Genomic DNA, 26,397 nt, shown 5'->3' on the forward strand with positions numbered 1-26,397 from the left:
ATTCAGTTAACGAAGTGCAAAAGGGAATGGGGAAATCCTGATTCCTTCGCTGTAGCCGCTATTTCGTTATAACCGACTTCAAAACAACTGATCTCGACAGTATGGTATCGCAGCCGGTCTTACCTTGGACATCTCACGAGCGGGTTTGTTTATGCCTTTAAACTTTTCTAACAGGCTTTCGGCGACCTGAATTAGACACATCTGCGTGTAGGCTTTCTGTCGCGCGATCTATTCCGTACAGAATGGCCACAAGATTCTTTGAAAGAGGCCTCCAAAAACATTGGCAATGCCCCTTAAAAGAAGAAAAAGAAAAGTGGCAGTGTTAACGTATTTAAAGACCTCTGAAGAAATCTTGAGGCCATTCTGTACAAGATAGCTTTGTGCTACAGATTGCACGACTGAAAGAAGCAGGCTAGCCGCAGATGTGTCTAAAGCGCCGTTCACACACTTGCACCCGAGTACGACCGAGAGAGACAAGTCCGGTTTTTAAGCCTCTTGCGACGGCGTACAACCTGCTCCACAGCAGTGCCATCTCGTCCTACGCCAACGCAAGAGGCTTAAAAACCGGTCATGTCTCTTATTCATACTCGGTTGCAAGTGTGTGAACGGCGCTTAATTCAGGTTGCCAAAAGCCTCTTAAAAAAGTTTAGAGGCATAAGCAAACATGCTCGTGAGACCAGCTGTGGTACAATACTTACACTCAGCGCCACACAAAAAAAGTTGGTCAGTGCTACCGCATTCCTGCCGTGTTCTTGGCTCTTAGTAAGATGGATTGGCTCTGCCACAGAATCAAGATCCCCGAGCAGCCATCTGAGCATAAAACACAAGAATAAATTTGCTGAGTGTACCTCGAGCATTGTGTATCAGATACCACTATTGCGAGGAGCAGTATATATTGGCCAGATGGGCAGGCGTGTGAATGGCCGTGCCCATGAGCACGCTGCTGCAACGCGAGCTAGCCTAGCTGGCCACCTCGCCATTCACTGCAGTAGGTGCTCCTGCTCCCCGGTGTTACATGATGTTAACATTCTTGCTAGATACAATGACAGGGCAAGCAGAGAACTGCCCGAGGCATACAAACATTTGGCAAAAGGAAAAGAGTGTGTATAGGTGAGTCATCAATCACCCTACTAAGCAAAAATGCTTTGCTCGGAGTGATGATGACTTGGCTGGCCGATGGGGCTTATATGCAGTCTAAGCTCATTATAACAGACCTGGTTACAACAGACATTTGGATATAACATACTGATTTGTGAAGTTTGGTTGGTTTTCCTCTATGCGCCATTGACTCAACTTCATATCTGCATACAGCCTACTCCTTTTACAACAGACCAAAATCTTGGTCAAAATTGAGGTCTGTTATAAGGAGCTTAGACTGTAGTTAATGTTCTTTCCAAATAAACAACTGTTGTGAGTGTGCCTTGTGTTGTCTACCTTTGTCTTAGTCCTTGTTATTTTTGGCACTTTTAAACATTTAATACAATGAACCAACTGGCCCAATGTTTCAGACATCCTTTGGAGACATCGTTGTTCCCGAGGCACACCTGAAACTTGTAGAGTGCAAGCAGCCGTCAATCTTCACACAGGACCTTGCGGTCGCAGTGTTTGGGACGGAGGCCCTTACGAACTGCTGCCTGACTGGTTCTGCAGCGAAGGGGAGGCTTCCCGAAGAGGGAGTGAGGGACTTGATAGGTGAGTAAATTTCTGTAAAGAAGAAATGGCAAGGCACTATTGCAATCAAGCTTAACTGGAACAACTGCTAAGGCTACACTTTTGACACATATTTGATTTGTGTCTCGGTGCTCATGGATGTTTTTTTTTTGGCTAATGTTCAGGTATTTGTCTTCTTCATACATCATTACGTCTGTGTTACACTTCCAGTTTCCAATAATGTGCCCCAGCTTTAGCATACTTTAATTTTTGCTGAGATTAAAATTCACTCTTATGTTGAATCGGCTTAAAGGGGCGGTGCAACGATTTTCAGACTATGGGCGATTAACTGCGGAAACTAATCTGTGTCACCTATGGAACGAACAGAACACCGTAATTTCTTGCGAGCTCTAGTTTTTATTTAAAAGGATGTAACAAATCGACAGTCAAAGTGCTTCTTAACTCTCCACATTGCCATTCGAGTGACATACTCTGGGGGATCACGCAGTTTCCGTTTGTGTTCTCGCTTCGGAGACCCCAGCCGCTTCTTCCGCGATTGTCGACTTTTAAAGGATTAGCATCGTCGAAGGTCGTGGCGAGCGATGAACACAAAAGTGGTTTCGCCACGGAGCTGTCGGCGAGTATAGACCATTCCATTTAGCGCTTTCTGGGTGGCACTATTTCGTTCAACAGCAGCACCCTCTCCGTACAGCCGGGAAATTCAGCGGGTTCGGCGGGGTAAAACGAGAGAGAGAGCACGCGCTCGACTCCGCTAGCAGACAACAAACCTGGAGGTTGCCATTCTCCATCTTTGGGCTGTACCGGCGGGCTGTACGGAACATCGAACTTTCGCTCGTGGCTGCCGTTGTGAAGTGGATCGCTTTCTTAGAATAGTTATGGTTACTCCAAAATCAGCCTATAGCTCTCTTTTGTTCTATTTCGGTAAATGATTAACTAGCATATCTTTTTCCGTTACTTAAACAGCAGTTGAGTCAGCCGGCAGTACTATACCCTCAACTACTGCGTAAATTGCGGCAGGAGAGCACGTTTTTATTTACTATTTCAGATTTCCACTCATGGTCGCTAGAGGCCTACACCAGTACGAACTTCGTATAGTAAAAAAAAATACAGCAACCAGATTTACTTTTTCCCGGAGAGACTGGCCAATCTGACACAGTTTCCCCTATCTTTTTATTTCCACGCAGGTAACAGCGCAATCGCTGTTACCTGTTAGTCTTTTTTATCTAGCATAGTATTACACGATAACTGGCATACCAAAATCTGCGCATCTGCGCTTGAAATTTTCAAAATGACGCGATTTTGAACAGAGTTTGCACGCCAGCCGGATGCCAGGTACAGCCCACTCGGTGGAGCAGACGACATGCGGGCTGAGTGGGGGAGGGCATTTTATTCTTTATTACCCTCTCTGGTATGACCCTAATGAATGGTCTATAGCAGCGGAGGGGGACAGGTTTTTGTTGACTTCCGCATGTCTCCCAGAGGCGCTATCACCGTAGTTCCCGTAACCGCAAGGCTGCAGGTCGCAAATAATTGGTTTTTTCTAAGTGATTACGAAGCGGAATAGCAGTTTTTTGGGGCCAGGTGACGTGTTTTTCGTCACTTTTGCTTGGATAAACAATTTATAAAAAATACAAACTGCCAATTTTTTCAACATTACCTTTTGGTCGCTGATGTATATCAGCGATCAAATTTAATGAACCTTTAGGATTGTTTTCTTGTGTATGCTTTTCTGAAGACAGCTGACTTTTTATGCAAGCTTTAGGCTGCTGAATATTTCAAATCCATCGGCTTGTTTAGTTGTTTTTTTTTTAATTAATTGTTTGGTACATTAATTGTTGGTTTTGCATCAGTAAACCCTGAATTATCATAAAAAAATGTGGTCAGCTATTCGGTCAAAATTATTGTTAGCCTATGCTATCTCTGATTTTCTAGCCAAATATCCTTAAGCACAAGTTCTCAAACAGGGTTCCTATTACAGTATCCCTAGGGTTCTCTCAGCATCTGAGCTTCCTCAATTCTTTTTACACCAGTGTTAAACACTCCATAGTTTGCAAGTTATTGTTTACAAGGCCTCTAGACTTCTGCACTGCTCAATTGCAACAATGCCAAAAGTGGAAGGGGCTCCTTGGCTAACAATAACAAGAAATTTGTGTTCGCTGATATCAGAAAGTTTGAAAGTCCCTGTTGCAAAAAATGTATATTTGCAGGCTCTCAAAGGGGTCATGAAATCTTAAGACTTCGGCCAAATAAGTGCGGCATTGGCTTTCCGTCACATGTACAGTGAAGACAAGAAAACAATTTTTTCCAAGGTGCACTAGTTATTATTTAGAAAACTAAAATAGACTCAAGTTTGGGGGGCCCCTTAACCTTTAAAGTCCTTTCCAGGTCACATGCGTGTGACATGAAGGGGGGGCCAGATGGGGAAGCTGGAGACATCCGGTTTTGTGCTGAAGGTCACGCTTGGTCGGCAGAAGTGGGGAGAAAATGAATGCCCTTGTTGACTTCGGGTAGATTGCACCACTAAAACTTGGTGTACAAAAAAACAACAAAAAAACATCAAAAGCCAATAAGGTTTTTGATGTATTTATTTTTGTGTGAATGACAACAATGAAAACATTAGCTTCAGATTGGGCAGATACCTGCTCAACTCGCAAACTCGACCACTATTGGCGTTATGCCAGTAGTTCATGTTGCCACCATAAGCTGCATGAAGGAAAATTGACCCTTTTTTTCCTTTCTGATTATGCAGCGCGCTTGCAACATTTTCCGGGATCGTGGTGTGTTTTCTCATACTTGTGATAAGGTGAAAGAAATACAAGTAACGAGCTCCAGACTCTTTCAACAGTAAAACTGTTTCATGATCCCTTTAATTAATGCATTGCAAATAGACGAATTGCCTTGTTCTGGATTATTTCACAGCAGCAATATTTCACAGTTGCCAATAAACGTGGTCATTGGTCCCCGTGCTCAATATATTTAGATGATTAGCTTTCTATTTGTTGGTTCCTCTTTGTGAAATTTGCTGAAATTATGTGTACATTAAGTATAATTATTTAGTATTAACCAGATATAAAGGGCAAGTTTCTTAATTGTCTCTTGTCTTCTCGTTTCAGCTTTTGTTACAGCTAAGTTCCCCGGGGGAAACTCGGAAGTCGGTCAAGGAATATTAGCAAAGGAAGTGTAGCAACACTTCCTACACTCAGAAGAAAGCCTCAAACACAGCGAAGAAATCTGCAGAATGAAAAAATTAGCTATCGTTTTCATTCATTTTGTGCATTGGCTTTTTTTTTCCCTTTTAATCTGATGGATTGTTAATATTTTAGATATTATTTTAACAGGTGCAATACCTTTTTTTTTTCATTTATTTTACTTCAGTCATGAAGGGAATGTTACTTCAGTCATGGTAGATGGTAATTACTGTAGGTTTTATTTTAACAGGTGAAATACCTTTTTTTCCATTTATTTTACTTCAATCATGAAGGGAATGTTACTTCAGTCATGGTAGATGGTAATTATTGTAGGTTTTATTTTTACAGGTGCAATACCTTTTTTACTTGTTTTTCTTCAGCATATTAGTTTGTAATTATTTTATTTTTTTCTAAAGAGCATGTTTAAAGCTTTCAAGGAAAACTGAAGCGGTTCTGTATTTGAGAAAAAACACTTAAATCATTTTAATTTAGCCTCCAGAATCACGAATATTGAGATCATTTTTTAATTTGGTGCACGGAGGCTGCAGAAAATAGTTTTTAAAGTACCGCTGAAGCCCCTCCTTTCCAGAGTGTGACGTCATATACAGTTTTCGGAATCTCCGCTCTCACACGTCTTTAGCGCCTACCAAAGCTACGTACGCGAACTCTTGGTATTTTCAAAAAGGTCGGAAAAAAACGTTGTGACTGCATGGTGTCGGTGCGAGGAAATATACCTGGCAAGCTTGCAATTGCACACGCTATCTACATGAATGCGCCTGGCGCTTGTGAAAGCCCTCTGTATGCATAACGACTGGTCGGAGAATTTTCGTGTTTTCTCACGTTTAGTTACACCTTTGGGAAAAACAAACCTGATATTCAGATTCACGGGATAAAACTACTCTAGAATTCACCTCTAACTCGTTTTTCTTTTCCTGTGTTGGTGACGCAAAAATTATTCTCTTTGCTGATGATGTCAAACTATTTTTAAGTATGAGGTCAGTATTGGATTGCACTCGTCTTCAAGCTGACATAGGACATGTTTCAAATTGGTGCTTCAAAAGCACTTTTGTTTAATCCCGAGAAAACTAAACATATTGTACTATCTAGAAAGCATGAATTCATTTCTTTTTCTTACAACCTTGAAGGCGCCTTGATACCCCGGGTATCTTTTGTAAGGGATCTTGGAGTCCGTATTGACAGTTCACTGTTTTTTGAAGAACACGTGTCTATAACTGTTAATGCTGTGTTAAGAGTGTTAGGCATTATTTCTCGGTTATGTAGGCGGTTCTCATCACCTTCTTGTTTGGTGCATTTGTTTAAGTAGCTAGTTAGATCACGGTTGAAATTTGGGTCAGTAATGTGGAAGACGCCCGCCGAGAGGCGGGTAGAGTCGGCCCTCCGAGGAAAAAATGTCGACTTCCGCGCTCCCATTACACGGCTACGACCCTGAGGCGATGGCGTGGGCTTCGGTCCCCACCACCGATGACGCAAGCCCGACGGTTTTTCCGGAAATTCGGAGTCAAGCTTTACTTCAAGCGGCTGCACGCCGCTCACAGGACAAAGCCGAGATGGCGACGCCCGGCGACACCACGGCCCCCGGCTTGTCGGTCGGAAAAGTGAATGCTCCCGCGACACGCGCCACGGGAAGCAAGGGCAAGGCGTTCACGAAGTGGAAGCCGCGCCCAATGCCCAAACCCGATCCCGAAGACTACGTTATAGTGCTCAAGCCCCGAGAACGTGTTTCTCTTCACGAGGTGCTCACGGAAACCGGCTACGGAACCGCCATCTCGGCGTACCTCGGACCGGAACGGGCCCGCGCCATCTCCGTTCTGCCCTCGCGAGACCAAAACATCATCATCGTGCATACCCCGGACATCAAGGCGGCCGACCGGCTCATCGGGGATTTTGTAGTCAACACTGAGAAGGACTCAATCCCGCTTCAGGGTTATTTGAGACAGGACGGCGGCAACACATGCCACGGAGTGATCGTGGTCCGTAACACAGACACCACGGAAACCCTTCAACACCGAGTGTGCTGGCGCGCCGGTACCATTGTGGAAATCCGAAAATTCGGCACATCCAACAGGGCACGCATCACCTTCGCGGGTAAAGAGAAGCCCCGTTACGTGCATTATGACAACATGGTCGTCTCTGTGCAAAACTATTACAAAACTATCCCGGCCTGCGGCCAGTGTGGGGCCGTCGGGCATCGCGCGGATGCATGCCCAAACCTGCAGCCGAACACGTGTGGACTCTGCGGACTCCAAGCTCCGCTAGTGGAGGGGGTGCGGGCCCCTCATAACTGTGTTCCCTGGTGTTCTGTGTGCGGTGGCGCCCATGCCACCAACTCTCGCGACTGTGCGGCGAAATTCCGCACACCTAAGATGGCCGCCCAGACGGGAGGAAAAAAGAATATGGCGCCCAAGAAGAAAAGGCGCCATCTTGGGCCTCCCGGCGACCAGTCTCGCCGAGAAACCTCTAACACCACGAAGCCAGCGCCACCTACGGGAGGTGCTGGAAAGCGACCGTCGACGGAGTCGCCACCACACGGCGGCCTGGAGAAACGAGCGGCGGAGAAGCGTGGCAAGACCGGGTCCTGGGTCGACGCCGTCAAAAACGGGAATCAGGTGAGCGGTTCGGGTAGGGCTGGCTCCTCCTCCCCACTTCTCACTCCCCCCCCAAGGGCGCGCAGCGCCGAGCAAGATCAAATAGCAGCCCTCAGGGCCCAAAACGAGAAGCTGCTGAAGAAAATTAACGAATTGGAATCCAAAATGAACCAGCGTCCTCCTCCCCCCTCCCCCCCCGCGGCTGAGGAAATGGAGAGTGAGCTCGTGGCGCCGAACGCGGCGTCAAGTGCGGCGGCCGCATTTGAGGCCCGTTTCGAGGCCCGCTTCGCGGCGATTGACGCCCGATTCACCGCCTTTGAAAACCGAATCCCAATGATGGTCAACACCATCTCCAAATTGCAAGAGACAATCCCCGCGATGATTGCCCAACGAATTGCGCACTCCCTGCGCCCCTCGCGCAGGCCCGGCGGTCCCTACAGGGACGTATCCGGCCGCCCTCTCAAACCTAGACGCGCCCCAGATGTAGACGATGACGACAGCTGCTCGCTCTCCGGTTTGGAGGACGCCCCCCTCCCCGCGAGTGCTGGCTCCGGAGCAGCGTCACTACCATCCCTCCTTAGCCTAACTCACCATGGCGAGCAGCCCTAAGATCAGGCGCTCCCCAAGAACCAATTCGGCCACCCCCGTCAAAATTGTCCAGTGGAATTGCCGGGGCTTCCGCTCCCGCGCAAAGCGGGCGAATCTCCGACTTTTCCTTTCAACTCTCGACTCGCTTCCTGCGGTGGTTGCTCTCCAGGAGCCAGGGAGCGGCGCCACTCTTACAAACTATATCACCTTCCAGCAGGACCCCTCTTCCTGCGTCTGTGTGCATAAAAATTATACGGCTAATCTAGTCGACTTGGAACTTCAAACTGAATATTCGTATGTGATGGTGACACTCCTTCCGCTCAAGAAACAAGATGCACCCCTTCACATACTCAATATCTACTGTTCCCCCAGACTCAAAAATGTAACGTTCGCAGCACTCTTTAGCCGCGCTCTAAAGGCTGCGGGCAGGGACTCCCTCGTGATTGTGGGCGATTTCAACGCCCCTAGTACGCTCTGGGGGTACGTTCGTGAGGAGAAGCGGGGACGCAAGCTAGCGGAACTTGCGTCCACCCTGGGCCTGACTCTCCACACCGACCCTGCGTATCCAACGCGAGTGGGGGTAACTCTGTGACCCGGGATACGTGTCCGGATCTTACCTTTACGAAAAACATTAGACACGCAGAATGGGCCAACACCGAGGAAACCCTTGGTAGTGACCACTGCCTTATCAATATCACCATAAGGACTAAACCATTGGCAAGACCCCACGCACAAGCTCGACTCCCCGACTGGAATAAGTTCCGGCAAAGCTATATCAATTCGGCCTCCATCAACGAACAAGGATACCACGCGTGGGCACAAGGATTGGTTACACACCTCCGTTCGACGGAAACCCATATTCAACTCTCGGAGGCAACGCCGGAGGTGGACAACCACCTTCTGCGCCTCTGGGAGGCGCGGCACAGCCTCGTCCGCAGATGGCGCCGCCAAAAACATAATAGAAAGCTCAAAATTCGTATCGCCGAGCTCACCCAGCGAACGGCAGAGTACGCGGTCCAACTCGCCGACTCGAACTGGGTGGACCGCTGTAACACGGCGGCCAGACAAATGTCTAGCCGGAGCCCGTGGCGCCTCTTCCGCGCCCTAATTGACCCGACTCAAACCCGCGCCGAGACACAAAAACATCTCCAACGAGCTATTCATAGCTTCGATGGAGATATCTCAAAATTAGCTTGCACACTACGCGACCAATACCTTTGCACCCAACAGGGCCCCCGAGGGCCTGCGTACTCGTATGCGGGTTCAGAGAACGCGGAGCTGGATCAGCCGTTCCAGCTGCACGACCTGAAGGCGGCCCTAGCTAAAATGAAACGAGGAACGGCACCGGGCCGGGACATGATAACTGTGAAACTGCTTGCCAATCTTCCCGACCCCGCCTATGCAACCCTCCTCGTTTTCATCAACTCTATTTGGCTTGGTGAGGCACCCATCCCACTCGAATGAAAGACCGCCCTGGTAACCTTCATTCCAAAAGCCGGCAAAGCCATAAACACAGACAACCTCCGCCCCATCTCCCTGACGTCTTGTGCGGGAAAGCTGATGGAGACCATGGTGCGGGACAGGCTGTCTGGGTTTCTGGAAAACCAAAATGTATTCGCAGACACCATATTCGGTTTCCGCCAGCACCGGTCCGCGCAGGATGTTCTGCTTCAGCTCGACCGAGAAATTCTCAACCCTGTCGAATGCCCCCTCAACGATAAGGCAGTACTCGCCCTAGACTTGCAGGGGGCTTTCGACAACGTCACACACGAAATTATCCTACACCATCTTTCCCAGACCAACTGTGGACCTAACACCTTTCAGTATATCAAGCAATTTCTCTCGGATCGACAATCTTTTATCCGAATAGAAGACGAAGAACACGGCCCCTATCAACTGGGAACGAGAGGAACACCACAGGGCGCGGTCCTCTCGCCGTTACTTTTCAATCTGGCCATGATGAAACTTCCGGCTCAACTGGCGAAAGTCGAAGGCGTCCAGCATGCGTTGTACGCCGACGACATAACCATTTGGGCCAAACACGGGTCGGTGGGAGACATTGAGGCCAACCTGCAGCAAGCGGCGGAGATCGTGGACGCCTACGCCCGCCGCTGCGGCCTTCAATGTTCCACGTCCAAATCCGAATTTGTGCACATTCGCCCGTCGCCTAAGTGCACCACCAAAATGGAATTATCCCTGGCCAGCGGCCCGATACCCGAACACGATGAGATTACAGTGCTTGGTCTCTTTATCCACAAACATCGGCGGGTTGATACAACACTGGCTAAACTGCGCAAGGTGGGGGACCAGGTGGGCCGAATGGTTCGCCGTGTTTCCAACAAACGCGGGGGGTTACGGTGCCAAGACGCCTTGCGGCTGGCGCACGCGTTTGTGACCAGTCGAGTCCTCTACTCGACTCCTTACCTCCACCTGCGCAAGTTTGACGAGACCGCCCTTGAGGTGCTTCTTAGAAAGATGTACAAGCGTGCCCTCGATCTCCCGATGAACACGTCCAACCAGCGCCTCATGGGCCTGGGGATGGTAAACACTTTCGCGGAGCTCCAGGAGGCACACTTGACCAATCAATATACAAGACTTTCAAAGACGTCGTCGGGACGCCACCTATTAGCCCGACTACACATCCATCACCTAACACTGACAGAAGAGCGCGTACGCATACCCGAAGTCTGGAGATGCGCCCTGCACATGCGCCCTCTTCCAGCCAACATGACACGTGACGACCACAGTGGCAGGCGCCTTGCGCGGGTGGAGGCACTGGCCCGCCACTATGGGTCCAAACCCGGAATCTTCTATGTGGACGCCTCCGGCCCTCACCATGGGGGGAGGTACACGGCTGCAGTCGTCCACCAAAACGTCCTGGTGAACGGCCTTACGTTCAGAGCTAAAGACATAACACATGCGGAGGAGATCGCCATCGCTCTAGCCGCCGCAGACCAGGACTCGAGAGTCATCATCACCGACTCGCGAGGGGCCTGCAGAAATATTGAACAGGGGTACATTCCTCTCTTTGCGTATCGCATCCTTAAAGATAGCGACTACCTCGGGGCCCCCGCGTCTCGAACGATCGCCTGGGCTCCTGCTCACATGGGCCTCGAAGGCAACGAAACGGCAGACGCCGCCGCCCGCGCGCTCACTCTCCGGGCAACGCCTTCAGACCCTTCCGAAATGGATCCCGAACCAAATCCAGCCCTCACTTTTCGAGAAATTACTCAATTATACCAATTCGGCCACGCAATTTATCCTAAGCCCTGTAAGGGCCTTACAAAGGCGGAGGAACGCACACTCCTCCGTCTCTACACCAAAACCCTGCTGTGCCCGGCAGTTTTAAAACACTTTGATCCTGCTTATACAGGAAAATGCCCGCACTGTGCGGAGAAGTCTTCGGACATCTTCCACATGGTGTGGGCATGCCAATCAACCCCGAACCTCGTCCCAAAACCCAACCCCACCCGGGAGGACTGGGAGGCAGCCCTGCTTGACTGCTCCGACCTGGAGGGCCAGAAGGCCCTGGTTGACCGAGCCCGAACCGCGGCAGTCGCCAATGGGCTCCTGTACTGAGGAGTCCACCTAGTGCTTGTGAGAAATGGCCCCCTCCGGGCCACCTCAAACTACCTCCCTCATGATATACCTTTAATAAAGTTTTTCATACATACATACATGTGGAATTTATTATCTCCTGGTCAGGCAACGGAAATCGAAAATGTACATAAGCAGCTGATAAGAATTGTGTATGACCGCTATATTGGAAGGAGGTCTTTCTATCATTATGAAAAGCTACTTCACCGGTTTGCATTATATAAACTTGACGTGAGGAGGCAGTACAGAGATTTTGTTTTTCTTCATAAAGTTGTTCATGGTCACGTCAGGTCAATGGATTTACTCCTATCCATTGACTTCCATATTCCATCAAGAGCCAGCCGGGATGTATTAACGTTTTATCCATCTTGCTTGTCCCTTGTATCCCCTTTGTCACGGATTCAATTGGCCTTCAATAAGGGACATCACCTGAATATTTTCACGTCTCTTCCGAAATTTACCTTGCCTGTTCGTGAATGGATGTCTTTTGCCTAGAATGGAGTTTTTTTCCTTTTTTTCGTGGTATTTGTATTGAGTATTTTAGTTTTTGCAGTATTTGTATTTTAGTATTTTAGAGCACCACAGTGGAAGCTAAAAAGTTGTTTGTGGGCACACAAAATAAAGAATTATTATTATTATATTATTACTATTATTATTAAGAACCTCTTTAGCTTCCCTTTAAGTGCATCTGTGATATTTGAAAGCCAGTACAAGTATTATGTTTTTGTTCCATTGTAAGTGTATTTGTTGTAAGCAATATGCGTTCATTCTATTGAAAGATGTTTAATAAAAAGTTTTTTAATCTGTCATCACTTTGAACTCTTCATCTACATTAAAGCCTGTAACGTAATGCATTTTAGTTGCGATAAGTGCAAACCACTGCAATTGCTAAATCAATGTAATATTATAGATATCCTCATCTGGAATCCGTCAGGGATAGGTCAAACACTTTAAAAGCTCCACTAAGTGTACCCCCGATTATATTTGGAAGCCTGCTTCCAAGTTTAATCTGGGGTACACATTATAATACTAAAGGCCTGCTTAAAAGCATACTAAAATGCTGATCAGAAGTGCCCTTGAAAGGATTCCTAAAAGCATACGCCTCTTACAAGTATGATAGAAGAATCCTAAAAGGATGGGGAAATGTTACTTCTGAAGTACGTCAGAAGAATCCTAAAAGGATGGCAAAATGTTACTTTTGAAGTATGTCAGAAATATACTAAAACGCCGCCTACAAGAATGCCAGAAGATTCCTAAAAGGATGCCGAAATGTTACTTTTGAAGTGGGTCAGAAGTATACTAGAAATTGGCCAATTTAGAGCATCAAGCATACTTTTGGAAGTGCAAATAAAGTATACTTTAAGAACCCCGATTTTTCGCTAAGGGTAGTGTCTGTTTCTTGACTCCATTCTAACTGCCAAACTTCATAAATTGATTTTTTAACCCTTTGATGCCCACAGTAGCTCAGGAGCAACACTCCAAAGCATATTTTTTTTCTACATACCAAAGACGCCGGAAACTGCGAATGCCCATTGTAGCTCTCATGCAACACCTTGTGTTTCGCCACCTACAACATAGATGGCAGCACGCGCCCTGATTTTATTCTATACCCCAACTTGGTTGCGTCGACAGCCACGTTTTTTTTAATGCTCCGCCAATGTAAGTATAATATTACCCAATAGTCCTTCGAGACAAATAAGCGTCTCAATGCAATCTCAACTCATAACGGAAAACGTTCATCAACGAATATATTAGTTTTTGTCTGGTTTGGCTAACCCTAAATGGAACACAAACTTTTGTAGCTCTGAAGCTACATTGGGCGTTCGTGTTACTAGTGGTTCAGATCTTCGTGGTTCAGTCTTACTTCGATGTATGTTGTTATATCGCCATATACAGTATGGATATTCAGTGTAATATTTAAATACTGTAATAGTTACATTCTCATTGATAAAAATAGTTTAATAAAATATATCAGTGTAATATTTTTTACTGTCCAGATGAGTGGTACCAGAAGAAATGGAAACCTTACTGAAGAAGAAATTCAAGAGCTAATATTTTTGCCTCATGGGGATATTTCTGATATGGAGATTGACAGTGATCCCGATGACCCTGACTATGACCCTGCGGCTGACCTTCAGTTTATTAATCTCTGCCCTTTGGAAGTCGTGAGGGACATTGATACCTCGATGAACGCTCAAGAGGAAGCATGCATACCACACAGGCCATCAGAGACACTATCAACCAAGCCGTCAGTTTCCCCTACAAGCCCGGATGGCATCAAAAAGAAAGGATTCTACAAAATGGATACGAGATGACATTGTGTTCACTGATCATGAGTGGAAAGGATCATTGCCACCCCCACCTGAAGAACTTCCCACTTCATACGAGTACTTTGCGAAGTTCTTTGATGAAATGATGTGCGAAAGACTCACATTTGAAACAAACCTCTACAGTGTGCAACAGTCTGGCAAGAGTTTGGGTGTTACTGGCGAAGAGATGAGGAAGTATTTGTCTATCCTTGTGCTCTATGGTGTTATAAAAATGCTGCAGTTCAGAATGTTCTGGCAGGGTGGGACAAGATATGCACCTGTTGCAGACCTGATGAGCCAGAACAGGTTTGAGGAGATAAATTGCTTTTTACACATGAACAACATGGAGCAGAAACCAAAAGGAAGCGAGGGACATGACAAGCTCTTCAAAGTCCATCCCATTATAGACGCGCTCCGACAGAACCTAAGACTGGTGCCACCAGAAGAAAACCAAACCATCGATGAGCAAATCATACCATTCAAGAGCCGCAGCCAGATGAAGCAGTACATCAAAGCGAAGCCACAAAAATGGGGCTTCAAGGTTCACGAGGGCCAGCTCGTTGGGCATAATGCACGATTTTGTCATTTATGAAGGTAAAGGCACTGCAACGGACCATGGATTAGGGATCTCTGGAGATATTGTTCTTGATCTTGTCAGGGACCTGCCATAAGGGATAAACCACCAAGTCTTCTTCGACAACTGGTTTTCCAGTTTGCATCTGGTTGACCATCTAAAAAAAGAGGGCTACCTGTCGGTGGGAACTGTCAGGTCAGACCGAACTGAAAAATGCCCCTTGGCTCTGGACTCTGAGCTAAAAAGTCAAGGTAAGGGTGCCGTGGACTACAAACTAGATGCTGAAAGTGGGGTTCAAGTCATCTAGTGGCTCGACAATGCAACTGTACAGTTGATGTCAAGTTACGCTAGCGTTCAGCCTACTGACAAGTGCACTCGGTGGAGCAACAAAGAAAAAACAGATAGAAGTGACTCGACCAATTGCAGTAAAAGAGTACAATGACTCAATGGGAGGTGTCGCCCTCGCAGATATGCTCATCGAGTTATATTGCACCGACCACAAGTCACGAAAGTGGTACATGAGGATCCTCTACTGGATCATTGATGTGTCCATCGTGAATGCCTGGTTGCTCTACAAGCGTCATTGCAAGGCGACAGACACCCGAAAGCCACTTTCGCTGCTAAGTTTCAGGATGCATGTGGCTGAGGCGCTTGGCTTGAGAAATGCCAATAAACAAAAACGGCAGTCTCGTTCAGAGGACGAAGCATCGTCAAATCAAAACGCTAAGCATCCAAGAATGCAGAAGCCGGTGGACAATGTTCGGTACGACGGTGTTCAGCACTGGCCAGTCATTGGGAAAAAAAGGCAACGCTCTAGGTCCTGCTCAAAAGGATTCAGTTTCCTCTACTGCAGCAAGTGCAACGTGCATCTCTGCCTGATCCCCAGCAGAAACTGCTTCATGACATTTCACACTAAGTAGTGGTCCCGAATGCCCAATGTAGCTCAGGAGCAACATTCCACAAAAGCATAACCATTAAAGCCAATTTTTTTATTTTTGTTGCAAATCGTTTTTTTACTTGTTTTGAATTAACCCAGAAAGTTTCATCGGGAAAGTAGTTTGGGCATCAAAGGGTTAATAACTGGTTTAAAATCCTCATAGGGTAGGCCAACCAATGCTCAGAGATATTAGAGAATGTGTGCAGATAGCCACCGTAAAAATAACTTGTACGACGAGAAAACAAAGAAGGGGGTACTGAAAATTGGAAGCCGACCTCATGCTTTTTTAGAACACCGTGGTGAGGTGGCTCGCATCCCAAACGTCCCAAGATGCCTCTGTCACATTTTAATGACTGTTTGATGTGCTAGTGAGAATGGGACATTTACAATAAAAATATAGCAATTCATTTAAGATAGATATTAAACCCATTTATTTATCTGTGTATGCTTGTAGTTCAATTTCCTTATCTCTGCAGGGTCAGAAGGTTAATTGACAACAAAATTTGATTGTTTTCGTTTTTCTGGTTTTGTAACTTATGGTTCCGGGTGCTTCAGCAAGACATAGGCATAGTTGCATGTTATCACTCTAAAAGTTTGGGTCTATACAGCATGAACAAATTGTATTTTTGATGGTGATAATAGCAAAAATAGCAGGTCGCTATTTCAGCAGTTGCTGCTCGTGAACTCGAGAGACTGGAATTGCAGCTATTGCGACTTCGAAATGCAACAAGATTTCATCTGCTCGTCAGACCATGGCCAGGTGGTGGAATGGATCCTCAATCCTTTGGTGGGGCATGCTTGTTGGTTTAGACCGTGAACGTTCCATAATTGCGCTTCTTGCGATGTCAAAATGTTGAAAAAGATTTTTCGTGTCAAGCCAGCCTAAAACATCTCTTTGCTACATTGTTACAGGCTTGTCACCCTGTTTCTGTTGTTTTTTTTTCTATAGTGATTTAGAACTGCTGTGGGCAACACCGGAGCCCACCCCCGAGCACAGCACCTCATGAGGCAAGCACCAGCAAAAATATGCGAAAGAGAATTAGCAGACAAGGCCCATCATGTAATCCATGCCACCAGCCCGACAGCCCACAAGACAACGTATTGTATGCAATAAACCAGTTGTCGTCGTTAACCTGTCTCGACTACGACATGGTGGCAGCGGAGAGATCCAGTGTTGCTCATGACAAGAACATAGGCTATATAAAAATGATAGACGAGTAAACATTGCAGTACGCGCTTCTGCTATTTGTATATTCCAAAATAGCTGGCCTGCAATCCACTGGCCTCCCTTACGTACCTGTCTCTCAGTTTGATAACAATCAATAATTGTGCCACTCAGTCACCTAAATGCTCGTTCTGTGTCGAAGAGCTGCGAAGTGCAGACACATGCGCACGAATGGATAACCATGTCGGTAGAGGTAGGCCCAAACAAAAAGAGATAGAAATTTTTAAAAAAAATAGCGTTACCGTTTGTGCGAGTTGAACGCCTTGTCGGTGTCAATGAAGGTGCCCAGCGATTCATCGCCGCATACGACAAGCATACGTTGTGTTCAATAAAGTCAGCATGCCCATTCCTCACATAACAATTTCTTTTTTGAGCGTACTCCGCCGGTGCTAAAAATAGTAAATCTAGCGAGATGCGGTCGGAGGCAATCGCGACTATTCCGGCACACACACTGCCATCCTTACAGGATATAGGTACAATACCGGTGTCTGGGGACGGATGTTTAGAGTGTCTGATGGCGCTTGGAAGACCCCGAATAGGCGCATGCGCCCTATTTTCTCACTCAGCCGAAAATTCGTGCTCTTCGCTAGGCTTTACCGGGGAATTCAAGCCTCGCTAACCGGCCGCCATGTTGCTTTAAGGGGTAGTCAAATTTGACTACCTGTTTTTTGACTATGTGTGGGGTCGTCATTTTTACCCTAGGGGCGTTATATTTGGGACAACTTTTTACCACCCGAAAGCTAGTCACATATGACTACCTTTTTTTCTTAGAGCGTAGGTTGCGTTCAGAGCGACCTGGGAAACACGCTGATGTGACAATAACAGTGTCACCAGGACGATTGTTCCATCACACCAGTCGCCGACAACATGTAATGACAAAAGCCAAAAGAGAGAAGCAGATATTGCGAAAGGACATGTTCAATTCAGTTCAGCGTTTTACTGCAAGGTGCCGTTCATTTTGCGGTTGGAGCGAATAGAAAAACACACGCTGTGCCAACCACTACCTGGGCTATAGGTTCAGCGTACAGTTGACTGAGCATACAAGGTGGGAGGCTGCCTGGCTCGTCATGTCAGCCTCTTGCTTTCGAAAATGGAGTGCCGAAGGCCAAAAGAGAAGGTACCAAGTATTGTTGCATAGTCAACCGCAGTCTTGGGTAGTAACGCATTACTGAACTTCGTTACTTTTTCGGTAACTTGTAACTGTAACAAGTTACTTTTTAAGAATGTAACTTGTAACTGTAGCTCTATTACTTTTTCTGAGGTTACGATGAAAGTAACGACGTTACTTTTGTCGTTACTTTTCAGTTCTTTTTGAATAATATATCATTGAACGAGTATAATTTAGCTATTCCTTGCACTTTTCAAATTGTCTGTTCCGACATTTCGAGTGTCAGCTGGCCTTGCACAAACTTGAGAATACGTTCTTTCTCGCGAGTCACTATCTGAATATAGCCACGTGAAGGTTTAATAAAAAAAAATAATGTAGTTATCTTTACGCACTTGCTTGTACTGTGACTGAACACTTACATCTTAGTATATTGAAGTACTATCTCTGTTGCGGTTTTTCTTTTTTATGCGCACGTTTTTTAATCGGGTGAATCAACCGTGAAACAACAATACACGCAGAGGGAACTTCGTATGTTTCGTATTTTGATTAATGCCACTACTCCGGCGTGGTTTCAACGGTTGAGGCAAAATTTACTGCTGTTTGCGCAGGGCTTGTTTCCGGTTTGCCAGGTACGAACTGAAATATATCAAAGGAGTCCATGATCCCAGCGCAACCGTCTACGAGCCAGCAATGTGCTAGTGCTACTAAGGATAGGGATGTTGATGAGAACAAAGAACTAGCATGGCCGGCGTACAGAGTATTTTTCTGTGATGAAGGCGGTTGCTAACTATTTGTCCGCAGTAGGCAAACTTTGCAACAAGGAGTACTCCGGCAACAAGTCTTCGTGTTCAAATCTGAGAAAACACATCCAGTTGAATTTTTGTCTTTATTCTTTTCATAATATTGACTAATTTTCCAGATCAATTATTAAGTTTGAATTTACCGCTATGGTGGAAGCCCAACTGATTCGTGTCTATATTTTTTTTCTCTCAAACACTAGTTTTTCCTTAATTTTTGTGTTATAGAAAAGTAACTGAAAACTAATGTCATTACTTTTTGAAAGTAACTGTAACTGTAATGAGTTATTCTTTTGTTGTGGTAACTGTAATGGTAACTTCGCTACTTTTTTCTGAAACTAACTGTAACGAATTACTTTTTAAAAGTAACTTACCCATGACTGGTCAACTGCCATGAGTGTCTTAAACACGAAAGAAAGCGTCTGCCATGAAGTTTGAATAGTTTCATAAGAGATAATTTCAGCAAGTATGCCGAGAAGCATAAATTGGCTGTGCGGAGAATAGGGTGAATTTTTGACTCCTCGTCTTTTCGCATAAATCGGTATTGCAAAAACACTTAATTGCCATGTTCGCAGATTCAATGGTTCCTTGAGGTTGCCAACAAAAGAAACTGGAATATTCAGTAACCCTATTAAAACGAGAACCAAGCACACTTAGCCTACCCACCAACATTGTTCCCGAATGCTTACAAAAGGCGGCGTCTAAGCGGGAAAAGCAGCGGTAAAATTAGGCAGAGAATCATAGCTGATACTGCACACCGACTTGCATGCATTGACAACTATTTAGAGACTACCTGATTCACCAAGGTGAATAACTGAAAATTTATATGAGAGACTCTGAGTGCACCATACTTCTCACGGAGGGAGAGAATTAAAGGGCACCACCGTTCAATTCCCCAAATTTTAGGCTTACATGTCATTACATTTCCCAAAGCACTACTAAACAACCTTATATCTTCGGATTCACGAAATGTGGAATATTATTTGTGTAATCTTAGTTTAAACATCAGCAGATACCGAAACCGATACTTTGGTTGCAACAAACAACATTGGTCTTGCGTCGTCAGTCATGTCCAAGTCACATCGAAAAACGTGGTCCGAAAGGTCACGTGGTCCTCTACGCACTTTTCCCAACATGAAAGATGAAGAGGAAGTGCCCTTTAATTAGTGAAACTCTTTTCCTGTGCGGAGGTTTCAGGCATTGTGAGGAAGAGAGACTCGATCATTCCTAATCGGGCCACACGAGCCATCAGAGAGAATGATGATAATGTGTGACAACGACAAAAAACCAATCACAATGATCCCCCCCTCCCCTGCGGGGCGTTGGAGAAAAAGAAATTACAGTTGGGAAATTAGTGATGGAGAGAAGCAATAGGCAGGGACGGGTGATAAATGTCCAGGCGGTTCATATGAAGAACCTCCGAGGTCTGTCGGGGTAAAAAACAGCATTTATCTTGAAGCGAATGTCATAGCCGACGCTGTCTTGCCCTTGCAAGATGCACTTTGCAGTCAAATATTCTCCCTAAATTAGCTCATTGCTGGCACACAAGCAACCTTTCTTTGTGAAGTTTTGCCTACATAAAAATTATCTTTGAACAGGACAGGAGCTGCAATACCATTGCAACGTGCTGCTTGCCACTGCAACTGCCAGCACGACAAGACAAGACAATGCCGTATAAGGGCCACCTTCAGCCGCGGCGCAGCGGCGCTAATATCGCTCCAGTGTTCCCAGTGATGTGATCGGCCTAAGCCATTTTGGAGCACCTTTCGGAGCAGCCAAAACAGTGTTTTGGAGCAGCAAAACTGGCTCTTGGAGCAGCCAAGAAGTGTTTTGGAGCAGCAAAAGTGGCTTTTGGAGCAGATATTTTTAGAAAAATAAAAGTATTAGTCTTAAATGCTGTACAAACAAAGGGCACTTTGTGTTGAGTTCTGATGTGACGTGTTGTGACAGAACTCGCTGCTTGTGTTTTTACTCCTGAGACATCCAAAAGTGTACAGTGCTGTAGGCGTTGCCGAGCAATTCCGAAAAACCACTTGCCACCGTTTTACTGGTCACCGACGTGGCAGATTTTCGTCAAAAGTAAGCAAACGTAAAACAATGGATTGCACGCGCCTCGGCTGGTTCCTCTGTCGTGCAATCATGTTCGCATGCACATGAGGGCAACTTCGGCAGGGTTGCAGTTGCGTGTGCTTCGTTGCGCGAGCGGAGACAACGGCCGTTTGATTGAAATCGAAACCATGCCAATCTGCTCCGTCGCCAAATGATTCCCAAAATTGGATGCAAAATGTAACTGTGAGCATACGACAAAAAAGAAAAAAAAAAAACGTCCAGCGGCGTGTTTGCCAGGCCGGCAAACAAAGTAAAAGCTAAACATACATAAAAAAAAAAAAGAACCTGAGCGCACTGACGCAAGACATCACGAGCCAGGGTCAAAAAGTTCTTGGAGCGCATTGTGCAACGACTGAACTCGAGACAAACGAGCGCGCTGGGCGGGTTCAGCGTGCAGACATTGCCTTCTTTGCTTTAGCTCACTTCTTTCTCTACACCAACTTTCTTTCGCAGCAAATTTTTCATGTACCGAGGTCCTTTTCGAAAGAAAGCCCACCGAGAGAAACTTAGGAAATCAATACTTCAACACAGCAGTCTTTGAGCTAAAGAGGAATTTTTGTAATAAGGTATGATTTAAACAACAACAGGAATGTTGGTGAACATGCGGCGGTACTTAGTTTCATTCTAGAAAGCGCCATATCTGCAGCGACATGGCGACGGCAACACCCGACGTTGCGCGACTACGGTGACTGGAAGACAGGGAACAAATATAGTTTTCCCACAGCCATTGCTTTCAGGAGCGAGTGCCTGAGCTCATAAAATAACTGCCGCCACGCAAAAACCTGGTTTCATTTCACAGCATGACGGCATGGCTGGTACAGGCATGCTTGCGTTGGAGCGTCCACACACACCCGCGTCTATGGTTGAAAATATTTTTGAAAAAGACGCGATACGTGACCCACGAGATGACGAGTGTGAAACGCGAGACGGCGGGAAAACCATGCAAGACCGGATGGACGATTGATGCAGGGTACTTCCTGTCGGGCAGCTGCTTGCGCCACATAACACACGCATGCTCAATTACGGTACTCAGTTTAGTTTCGATTTTGAAAGGCGACCAAAATTGGCTTTTTGGCGCAGGCTTGGCGCAGATTACCCATATTTTGGCAAAATGTAGCAGGATGTAGTAGGCTTAGCCACTCGGCGAAGTTTGGCGCAATTGACACAGCAATCACATCACTGTGATTGCTGTACCCTGACCCAGCCGAACGGGCCTATCGATCGTCCAAAACAACTCCCTCCAGAAATACTGGGTGTGTGGTGAACAAGCAGCATCAGCAACAATATCATGTTAGCAACCTTGTTATACCCTTATATGTCTTGTCTCCTCACATCAGCGTGAACCCAATAGTGTCTGCCACCCCAAGACGGGGCTGAAAACTTGGAGCGTCGTACTCACTACTGACGTGTCGCACATGCGTCGGAGTCAGGACAGTGAAGCGAAGCTTGAAGGTCTCAAAGGAGTCAGATGAAACTGTGATGAAGCTGAAGCTGCAAATAAATGAGCAAGAAATGTAGGAGGCAAAGTGACATCAGCTGCACAGATCCAAAAATGGCCACGACCCACATCTAGGCACATTTCAGAATGCACATGTGCAAATCAGCACTGTCTAAGTTCATTTATAAAGAAAGATGTCCAGATCCTGCTAAATTGAGGCACAATTCCTGAAGCAAGAACTAGCAATCTCCGAAGCTCAGCTAGAACAGATTGCGTGAGAAGTACATGGCCAAAGGTCATCCTAGGGGTAAATAAATACAATGCGTTCCCAAGAAAAGAAGACCATGTTTTCCGGCACGAATAAAAATTCTATGCATCGCAAAAAACTCAAAACTCCGAGAGAATGTGATGCTACTGGTTGGGAAAGGATGGTGAAGTTTGAGGACATGACGTTTTTTGGATCAAAAGATAATTGACCTTTTTCAGAGTTTGGTCACGATCGTGGCACGCCTTCGCAGGAATCGCTCGAAGCAGTATTGAAGGCTCCGGTACCGTCGCTCCGTGGTCCGCGCCAGCGCCAGGCCAGTCGTCGCTTTGCGTGCATCTTTACTTCGAAATGGCAGAGGACGACCCTCGAGGATTAACGAAAGCTACTGTCTACAATACAGACGACCTTGTTCGTTTTTTCTACCTTCAAAGATGGATAGACCGCCGACACCGCATCGGTTCCTACTGTCGACTCGGAGTCACTTAATCGTCACTTCGGTGTGGCGTCGTGCAAGCAACTGAAGTAGGGGTCGGCCTTCAAAGCAGAGTGTTTTTGTAAAGAAAGTGATGATGACGAGTTTCGATGCCGACTCAATTATCCACCTTGTGAGGATCTTGAGAGCTCCGTTTATGAGGCCCGGCCACTATAAACAGCTGATTTTGCTCTGCTAGATCGCTTAATTAGGTTATGCAAGCTTACTGCGTCCGTCACTTCGCTGTCCTTTGTAGCGCGCGCGCGAGCGCACGGGGCATCGCCGTACCCGGGATCGTGTAAATAAACTCGCACAGTGTGAAATCCAGGCGGTCTTGATATCACGAATGCTCACCTGCACCGTCAAAATGTAAGGAACGGTATGGTAAAAACAATCTCGCTTTGAATTCAGCATGTTTACAAACCTCCAACAAAGTGGGCCCTGCAAACAGCGGAGCTCACTGTTGGTTTCCAAGGCGTTCCGTCAGGGTTCGGTCTCCTTGGGGCTTGAATCCATTTCGCACGCTTTAAATGTTTCGCCAATAACCGATTTCTTTTTTTTTTTTTTTCAATTTTAACTTGGCATGACGCGAATGTGTATAGCGCATGCTTGAAAGAACGGAAAGCTTTATTCATTTATTCACTCGAGTATCGGGTACATTATAATTACGTTGTACAACCTATCGTGAACACTTACTGTATTTTAACTAAAAGCAGAATGTCCCGCCGTCACGTTGAGGACCTGGCCACCTGACACGGAGGATTCGCGTCATAGGCTTCTTGAAAAAAGGCTTTCGAAAGGCTTTGTCTTTTGAAAGACAAAGAGACAGAAAGGGCACGGTATTTGACGTCGGGTGCTTTCGTGCACCACCCGCAAAAGGCTGCTGGACCTCTAAAAAAATGTTACATTTCAACCACTGTTGCTGCTATTTGTGCCACTGAACAGCTGTGCAGTGGTGAGGCATGACGACTATGAAGCCAAGCCGCGAGAATACATGCCTTGCACCTACGTCATATCATGACGTCGAACACCGGTATCTACCATGCTGGTGGTTGACTCGACGGCCCTTCGCAGCGAGAGCAATGGTAAACTGCGCCGCGCTCAGCTGTAGCAATTAACCCGTATCCCGACGATCGTCCGATCGTTTCGTCGGCATGCCCCACGAGGCAGAGTAGACGTCAAGTTAGAGAAACTACGAGCGGCAGGAAAAAGATGCGGCCGCGGATTATCGAGTTTGCGGGACGCGCTTCATAGCGGCAAACAGCGACACTTTTCTACCGTTGTTTACGTTCGCGCACGCCTTTGCATCGGCTTTTGCTCGTTCGTGGTGTATATAGCCTTTGACCTTCGTTGCATAACGCCGTTTTCACGCTTCGAGCGCAACTTCAGGGCTCCCGGCCGAATCCGGGCGAGAATTGAGCCGCGAGCCTGGCCCGCCGAGCCGAGCCGCCGGGTCATCGGTTTGTGCCGTCCGCGATACGATAACCTTTGCAAGGAGCGAAAGTATGCAGGCGAGCCGGTTAGGAAACATAATAATATAAACCCTGAGACAATGAGAGTTTCTTGACCGTTATTTGATTTATCCCTGTCTCAGGGTTAAGATTATGACGGTAACATGGCGTTGTTTACCAGTATTTGGCAAAATCGTAACAATTTTTCTACAAGCGACTCCTAGAGCCGCTCGTCAAATTATGAAGCGCGCAATTAAGCTTTTTTCGTTTTTTGGCGACACGGCATATCCAGAAAAGAGTCAAAGTACAGGCTAGCTGGTGGAAGTCAACCATTTCGTCGTTTACCCTGAGACTGGGTTCTTTTTTTGAAGAGCAGAAGTATCAGAAAAAACAGACAGGTCTCATACTTCTGTTCTTCAAAAAACCCCCCAGTCTCAGGGTAAACGACGAAACGGCATATCCCTTTGCGTCAAAACTTCGCCGGCGGCATTTCGAAACTTTCTGCTCGAAGCGCAATTGCACCCAATGCCGAAGAATTCCGCACGTGCTGGATAAACGTCATCATCGTAAGCTCAACACGTTTTTCTAAATTCACGGTACCTTTGTTGAAAATATGGTGCATGTTAACGCATGTCCGGGCCGTTAGCAGCATCCTACGCCTTGGTAAGCGCATCCGTGCGGTGTGAAGTCAACCACCAGTATGGTGCGGGGCCCCGTCCTTCCCTAGATGTTCCCTAGGGTGACGTCACTTGCAAGGCATGTATAGGCCAACACGCGGCTCTGACGTCAAGCCTCTGCGGTGGCGCTGTTGTCGCCACAGCGCATGCGTAGTAGATTCCCCTGACGCGAATTCGGTTTCTGCGCACGCGCAGTGCCCACACCTGGTGTGGGCAAACGCGGGCTTGTTTGTAAACAGCGTGTCGGTCTATAGCGTAGAAAGTGAAGCGGAACCAGGACTGCCTGAACGACTCAAAGGCGCCACCAAAAATGGCGCCTTTCCCTTTCCTCCTCTCTCTCGGAGTTCTCTGAAAAAGGTCAATTAAGAAAAACAAATTTCTCTATGAGCCGACGTCCACGTAAGCCTAATTTTGTCAGAACAAGAAATTACAATGTGGGTGCCTGTAGCAGCTATTTCAGTGAAATAAACTTGTCAGCAAGAAAGTCTTTGCAGAAACATTAGAAACACAATCAAATGGGTTGCTCTCGTCTATCCAACGTGGTGCACAACTGAAAGCGAGCGCTACAAGTTCAGGGGCTTAGTGCACACGAGGTCAACCCTAGTATGTTGGTTGTTGGGACGGAAAACCTTCCGAGATTAGCTCTGGCCACAGGCAGGAGAGGACGCTTTGTCTGATGAGGGAGGCACTCACTTGATCGAATGACGTTTTAGCGAACGCCCACGTTTCATCGAACGACACTTTAGCGAATAGTCGGACGCCGCGAAGCGGCGTTTTCGGGTGGGCCAAATGAGTTCATATTTTTGTAACGAGTTGCCGCAGACTGTCGCCGCGAAGCGGCGTAAAGCGCAGCGCGACGGATGGGTTAACGCGCGCCCCCGTTATTCGCTAAAACGACCATTCGCTCAAATGTCGCCGTTCGCTAAAATGTCATTCGCTCTTGCGATATGGACCCGTCTGATGAACGGTACTGTCAGGTTGTCATGCGCGTTTCAACTCCCGATCGGACGAGGTTCTTTTGTCTCCACGAAATCTTATTCTCACCCACATGATGCTGAACAGAGAATAAGAGCTCCCGCTCTAAATACAGGGCAGTGTGCACGGAATGCAAAATGTAGGTGGTCAAACCGCAGTCGAAAGTGTCCGAGACAATTTCCCAAAACGAAAAACAAAGAAGGCCGCGAGCCAAGACATACCATCAACAGCGCGGCAACCGTCACCGTTTCTGACGACTGCTGCAGGCTGCAGAACATTCACCAGTGAGCCACCAAAGCAGTGCACCACACGAAGGAACACGCACGGAATAACCGCCGCCGCTTCAAACAAGTCCATGCGGCCCGTGACGACCTGCGACCCGCGGGCTCGCGTCTTGTTTTGCTGAC

The 26,397-nt window shown here is 46.7% G+C and overlaps 1 long non-coding RNA gene across 1 annotated transcript; it reads right to left on the reverse strand.

Moving 5' to 3' along the window:
• Positions 1-1,277: 1,277 nt before the first annotated feature.
• Positions 1,278-26,397, reverse strand: LOC121836832. Its single transcript, XR_006078022.1, has 3 exons — positions 26,212-26,397; positions 22,109-22,200; positions 1,278-1,704 (listed from the first exon to the last, which is right to left on the reverse strand). It is a non-coding gene; the product is annotated as an uncharacterized LOC121836832 (long non-coding RNA).

The sequence above is a fragment of the Ixodes scapularis genome, unplaced genomic scaffold, assembly GCF_016920785.2.
Source record: "Ixodes scapularis isolate PalLabHiFi unplaced genomic scaffold, ASM1692078v2 PGA_scaffold2__306_contigs__length_199485367, whole genome shotgun sequence".
In the NCBI taxonomy this organism is placed as follows: domain Eukaryota; kingdom Metazoa; phylum Arthropoda; class Arachnida; order Ixodida; family Ixodidae; genus Ixodes; species Ixodes scapularis.